We start from the raw sequence: 7245 nt of genomic DNA, 5'->3' as shown, positions 1-7245 counted from the left end.
GCAAGTCAGCCAGAGTTTGAAAAGTTCTGCAGAGTTCGGAGTTTGCGGGCTGATGCGGAGGCATTCGGGCTTGATGCGGAACTCCATCTTCAAAATCGTAGTCAATTAAATTGATGTACCATCGATTGCACGCGAGGCGAGTGATTTACCAAAGTCTGGCTTTAATTGACTAGAACACAGCTCTGCGATCGTCTACAGTGGAAAGGGACGATCGTCAGGCGTCTGAGCATTTATACCTCGTTAATAGAGGCGTGGTTAACTCAGCCTCTCGGCCAATCGGTCGAGAGACACATGACCGACCAGGGCCAATGGTAAGCCGACGTTCTGGCCCAATGGCAGACGAGTATGCAGATCATATCATCACAGCCCCTAGTCGCCACATTCCAGCGCCGGTTCGGGAGGCTGGTACGGGAATTGAACCCACGCTGCTGGCTTTGTTCTGCATTACAAGCCAGCTGTTCAGCCCACTGTGCTAAACCAGCCCCTTTGATGTTATGGCGGTTTTCTGGGGCGCACTTTTGCATTGGTTTTGTGTATTTTTGTTTTCAGGGATCTGGGTCATGTGGGAAGGGATCGGAAGGAAGGTGGCCTGGGCAGGGGCCTCCACACTAGCAAGCGAAGGTTAGTTAGCAAATGGGAGTGTGGTGGGGGAAGGGGCAGCGGTCGCTGGAACCTGGTTGAACAGGTTTCGATGGGCCTGGAAGGTGTGAAGGGTGGGGAAATGGGATCTATACTGGGAGAGGTGTTTGCAAGAGGATGGGGGGATTCTGGAAGGGGGGCAAAAAAAGAGGGGTTTGATGGCAACAAAGGGATAGGGCAAATCAGGCCTAAAGGGCAGGGCCCGGGGTTTTGATAATGCTGTTTTGGAGGGGAGTGAGACACCCCTGGTAAGAATAGTGATGTGGAACATGAGGGGTTGGCGGGGCTGCTGAATAGATAGAGGGTTTTTATACACTTGAAGAGCTTGAAAGCTGACGTGGTTATGCTGTAGGAGACCCATCTGAGGGCAAGGGATCAGGTGAAGCTTAGGAAGGGTTGGGTGAGTGAGCTTTTCCACTCGAAGTTCGATAGCATGGCTTGGGGAGTAGCGTTATTGGTGGGCAAGGTGGTGAGGTTTCACATGGAAAAGGCGGTGGCGGACCAGATGGGCAAGTACGTGATATAGACAGGGGCTCTAGAAGGGAGGTTGGTGGCACTGGCGAGCGTAAATGACCCCAACTAGGATGATGCGGGGTTTGTGAAGAGGGTGCTGGGTGCCATCCCAGATCTGGATACTCATGAGTTGATAGTTGGGGGTGGGAAGGTCTACGAGCACAGGCGAAGGCAGGACATATGCTGGCTGGCCAGCTCCAGAGGCAGGCAGCAGCGAAGAATTTAGGTACGGGATAAGATGGGGAAGCTGGTGATGGCCCCAGAGCAGATCAATAAAGTATTCGCGGAGTTTTATAGGGATCTATATAGGTTGGAGCCACCGGGGAGAAGCGGGGAATGAGGAAGTTCCTGGACAGGTTGGAGTACCCGACACTGGGTGAGGAGGATTGAGCAGGGTTGCAGGAGCCAATGGGGGAGCAGGAGGTGAAGGAGGTGAATGGAAGGATGCAGGCAGGGAAGGCGGCGGGGCCCGATGGGTTGAATTTTATATGGAATTTAAGGACAAGTTTTCACCGCTGTTAGTGGGAATGGTTGAGGTTGCGATAGGGAGCAGTGTCTTGCTGCAAACCTGGGACAAGCTTCTATTTTGTTGCTGTTAAAGGAGGATATGGACCCAGTGGAGTATGGGTTGTACATATCTCTATCGAATGTAGATGCCAAGATATTGGCAAAGTTGTTGACGTCAAGGTTGGAGAGATGTCTCCCGAAGGTAATTGGGGAGGATCAGACTGGGTTGTGAAGAGAAGGAAGCTGTTCTTGAACTTGAGAAGATTGTTGAATGTTGTCCTCTCTCTGGCAGGGGGAAAGGAGACAGAGGTGGTGCTGGCACTAGACCCAGAGATGGCATTTGATTGGGTAGAGTTGGGTTACTTGATGACGGTATTGGAGAGATTTGGAATTGGGTCGAGGTTTGTGGTATGGGTGCGGCTGTTGTATAAGGAAAAGATGGCGAGTGTTCACATTAACAGCATTAACTCAGTGTACTTTGCACTGCACCAGGGTTCGAGACAGGGAGTGCCCTATGTCCTCCCCTGTTGTTTGCATTAACAATAGACCATTGCGCTTAGGCGCTCAGGGCTGTGGAAGGCAATAGTGAGGGGGGTGATGAAACATAGGATGTCCTTATACACCGATGATCTGCTCTTGTATATCTCAGAACCATAGGAGGGTGGTTCTACAGAGATAACAGGCCGGCCGGCCGGGGGGGGGTTCAGCTTTCCGAACTGGCTGTATTATTATTGGACGGCAAATGCAGAGAAGGTACAGAGTTGGAGTAAGGCAGGGAGGCTCTGTGGGTGAAGATGGAGGCAGCCTCATGTCGGGGGCCAGGGTTGCGGGCGCTAGCAACGCTTCCGGTGGCTCTCGCAAAGTATTCGGTGAGTCCGGTGATGGTGGCCACAGTGATGATCTGGAGGCAATTTAGGTAGAATTTTAAGCTGGGGACAGGATCAGGGGGGTGCCGATTAGGGTGAATCGAGGGTTTGAGCCAGGGAGGATGGTTGCGAGGTTTCGGAGATGGGATGAGAGGGGGATTAAGGAAATGAAAGATTTGCTCCAGGGGGTGTGTGTGCGCGCGCGTGTGTGCGTGGGGTTTTGGGGGGGGGGGGGGGGGGGGGGGGGGGGGGGCAGAAGAGAAGAGAGAGGAGTTGGGAGACAAGTATGGGTTGGAAAAGGGGGAAGGCTTTAGGTACATGCAGGTTTGCAAGAAAGGTTATCGCGACAAAGCCGGCCTTTACGTTGCTGGAGGCGATGCTGTCAGCAGGAGAGGAGAGTTGTTTTGGTGATCTACAGGAGGACCCTGGAAGAGGATAGGGTGTTTATGGAGGGATTGAGGCAATGTGGGAGGAAGAGCTGGGAGGGATGGGCTGGAAGAGGGACTATGGTGTGAGATGCTGCGGAGGGTGAATGCCTCAACTTTGTGTGTGAGGCTGGGGCTGATGCAGCAGAAAGTAGTGTAAAGAGCGCAACTCACAAAATCGAGGATGAGGGTGTTGGACCGGCCAGAGTTACAGGTGGAAACAGGGATAGATATTTTTGCCTTCGCCTTGCTGATCGCTCGTAGGCGGGTCTTGATGGGGTGGCAGTCAGCTTCTCTGCCCTGTGCCTCAGCATGGTGGGCAGGACCTGGTGGAGATTTTGACCCTGGAAAAGGTTACGTTCGAGCTGAAGGGGGTGAAGGAGGGGTTCTACGATTGTTGGGGTTTGTTCAATATGCTTTCGGGAGTTAGTTACCGTTGAATATTGGGGGGGCAGGTGGTGGTTTCCTGGGTTTAGGTGGGATTGCTTTTTATATTACTGGGGTTGCTCTTCTTGTTTTTCTTTTGTATAGTGAAAATTTGTTAAATAATGTTTTTTTAAAAAAACTAGTCCAATGAAAAATACAACTGTACAACTTCAATTTTTCAAGCAGCTTTAGAAATATCATTCAACATTTAGTGAGTTGTACAATACACAGTGAGTTTATTCTGAGAGTTAGAATCATAGAAATTTACAGCACAGGAGGCCATTTGGCCCACCTTGTTTGCACCTGCTCCCGAAAGAGCTACCCAGCAAGTCCCATTTTCTAGCCCGATCGCTATAGCCCTCTAAATTCATCACTTTCAAATATATCCAGCTCTCTTGAAAACTCCTTTGGAATCCACCTCCACCACTCTCCCAACCAGCGTATGTCGAACCCCAACAACTCCAAGTAAAGAAGTTTCTCCTCATCTCACTCCTAGCTCTCTTGCTGACCATCTTGAAATTGTGACCCCCTAATCACTAACATACAAACTAGTGGAAACCGAACATGCTTCTTTGCCATGTCAAAATTGTTCAGAATTTTGAACACCTCAAGAAGGTCACCTCTTATTAATCTTCTCTGCTCCAAAGAGAACAAGCCCAATTTCTCTCATCTTTCCTTAGTTATTTAACTGTACAAACCAAAGAGGGTCCCATGTTCGTTTGCCAGCCTATATTGAACAAACACACGTCAGCCAGGATGAACGCTGGGGTGGTACATTTGTTTTTATCCTGGCTCACACAGAAAGGAAGTTAAAGAAAATGATAGTTCCTGACCCTCACTGTTAAGCCCTGGTGATTGAAGTACAAATGTCGACATCAAAGAAAGATTGAGATCACCTGAAATGATTAACAGGCACCGGGTTCAAGGATCTTATGCAACTGTGTAATTAGGACCGATGGAATCACACTCCATCAACCTTGTGAAGTCTGCAGAAAGGGAAGGGAAAAAAAGTCAATATATTTTAATTATTTTACATTAATTAGAATCTTACAAGAATCAACTGGAATTTGCTTAACTTTCTAACACAAAGTTAGCATACATAATTTAACACTGAAACCCTTTGCCCTGGAAATCTATCAATAGTGTCAAACTCGCCTCTCTTCCCTAAAGTTTCAAAACCCCATTTTCAGTGCTCCTAGACCCAGATGTCGCTCGCCACTAAATCTTACCTCGCAACAATAGCTGTGCGCAAACACCTAGATCACATTCCAGTATTCCCTAATCCTGATGCCCCATAAGGTACAGCAAGATCCTCAAACCAAATAATCGTATTGTCAGACGCCACACCCTTCCCAAATCTTCTGGGTTCAAAAACTACCCCCATTCTGATAAATCAGTGCAGCTTGTATTAGTAGTTGTCAATTACTTACCATATAACCTATGATCTTATTAAACTGATTTACTGGGATAAATGAGATATGATAGCAACCAGAAAAAATTAAGGCCACAACATTAAAGGATAATACTCATTTCTAATTAGGATTCATAAAGTTCATGCACTTAGAAGAAAAATTAAGGGTAGGGAGGTATCAATTGAGGAAGAGGGGGACCAATAAATGTTCTGTCCATGAAAACCAGAACATCTTGGGGACATCAGTTAGGATGCTCACTATTAGTTAAGCAAACTCCAGAAACAAGTGGCTCTTTGAACGTCCCCATCTTCAATATTGACAGAGTCCAATACATGAGCACAAATGAGAAGGCTGGAGCATTTGCAGCCATCTTCAACCCGAAGTGCTGAGTGGATGATCCATCTCCGCCTCTCCTGAAACCCCAACATTAGTCTTCCATTTTGATTCACTCTATATGCCCTTGTTTTTCAAACATTTTTTCTCCCCACTTTTACTAACCGGCTGACCTTCACAACCCACGCAATTTTTACTTACCTTTAATGCTACAGGTGAACCTGTTCGGTTCTCAGTCTCACTCCAATCATTTCACAGGAGGAGAGGGCAATGCGCCTATCAGGTGCAGAGTTCAGCCGGTTTGTTTGTGCTGTCTTCATCTTTGTGAGGACGGAAAATCCAACCTCGTATGTGTAGGTCGTTGTAAAGGGCAATGGAAACAAAATGCTCGTTTTAACCAGCGCCGAATACTCCTCAGAGATGCTGAATGTTGAAAGCCTCATGGACTTGTGGCATATTTTTAATTGGCTGTCACAGGTGAGGCGCAGAAGTTTAGTCTCCTCATTTGGAATCAAGCTGTAAATTAATAATTGGCTCTGTGGTTTCGAATGCAAAGGGATTTTTCACCCACCTCTTCTCTTTCAAAATCTGAAACTTCTCTTCTGGAAAGTAGCGACAAAAACGCTAGTCTGTTAACAGTTCCCTTACTAACACCATTTTCTTTGATAAGTTGCAGCAGTGTGGGAAACGTGCAGTAGTTTGGGCTTTGTACTCGCATTTGCTAAACTTTCAATGACTTCTGGAAAGCACTATTTCTTCACAGTGCCAAAAGCAATCATCATCCTTCCCTTACAGTTTGAAGCTCAGTTTGTTTAGAATTGAAAAGTTGTCGGCAAGGTAAGACATAGTTAGCATCCAAGTTTCATCACCAAATGAATCAGCCAGAGGGGATGATTTCTCAAGTAAGAAAGCATGGATTTCACACCTCAGTTCATAAACTCTGCCAAGCACCTGACCCCTTGCAGCCAATATACCTCTGTGTGGAACAACAAATGTGTACGCTTGGCCTCCATACCAGAACACAGAGCCTTCAAAAGTCTGGTAGGTATGGAGTGAGCTGCATCTAATGAAATCCATAACTTTCACAATTCCTTTCAACACCACTTCAAGGTCGGATGGAATTGCTTTTGATGCCAATGCCTCACGGTGAATAAACCAATGATTCCAAACAATGACTTGACCAGCTGTCTCCTTAGTCCTTATTATAACTCGGTTTTTCCCAGTCAAGTTGGCTGCCCCATCGCTTGTGATTCCTCATGAATGAACCCAGTCAAGCTCGTACTTTCCAACCATGTAACTATTCAATGCTTCAAAAATCTGTGCGCCAGTCGTGCTGGTTGGTAGTGTTAGGTGTTAGTGTTAGCAAATCTTCAAAAAATTCATTATGCCAAACGTACGTAACGTGAACTAACAAGGTTGCACAATCTGAAATGTCTGTACTTTCATCCAGTTATATTGTGAACTCCTGTGTTGACTCTAAACGAGCAATATGCTGGACTTCAAAATTCTCAACAATATCACAAATTTGGCAAGCCAGAATTGTGTGGTGAGAGGCATTTTCTCTTTAGCTACACTGTAAGCTACCATGTAAGAGGCTAATTGTGCTTTGACATTCAATGTTACATTTCTGCTGAGGACTTAAGCTGACAATTTAAGTTCTCGTTGCATTCTTTGAAGAAAATCATGAGGTTTGTCCTCGAACTTGCCATGCTTAAGTCTTCAAATGCCTTTGAAGTTTGAGGGCTTTAAACTCTCATTTGCCGGTACTTCCCTGGATACAACATGTGGGCTTTGCACCCTGTTTTGCATTGCGACAATTAACAAAGCCATGCCTCGAGAAATCATCTTTGTACTTCTTTGTTCCCAATTTAAGTTTTTCTTTGTTGACTGTTCACCAGAGGCCCTGGAGCTCTGTACAGAGCTAACACGAGAACTGCTTTGTCCTGTTATGGACTCTCCAACAGATTCAGTTGTGAGATCCTGGCCAGGAAGTAAACTGCCTAATTGTGTCTCTGGCCATCTATTCTGTGTAACAAAATGATCCATCTACTCTACACAGTCCTCTTGCCTTGCTTGCTAGAAGCTAGAAAATGGAAGAAGCTCTCTTCTTGTGATTTTGTATGT

The 7245-nt window shown here is 46.4% G+C and overlaps 1 long non-coding RNA gene across 1 annotated transcript in view; it reads right to left on the bottom strand.

Moving 5' to 3' along the window:
• Positions 1-3285: 3285 nt before the first annotated feature.
• LOC119968988 overlaps positions 3286-7245 on the bottom strand; it is a 29782-nt gene continuing 25822 nt past the window's right edge. The window contains exon 3 of the long non-coding RNA XR_005461273.1: positions 3286-4362. This is a non-coding gene — a long non-coding RNA (uncharacterized LOC119968988). The remainder of the gene's footprint in view (positions 4363-7245) is intronic.

This window comes from Scyliorhinus canicula, chromosome 7, assembly GCF_902713615.1.
Source record: "Scyliorhinus canicula chromosome 7, sScyCan1.1, whole genome shotgun sequence".
NCBI lineage: Eukaryota > Metazoa > Chordata > Chondrichthyes > Carcharhiniformes > Scyliorhinidae > Scyliorhinus > Scyliorhinus canicula.
Note: the sequence above shows the minus strand (reverse complement) of the source record. Positions and strands in the feature narration are given on the sequence as shown.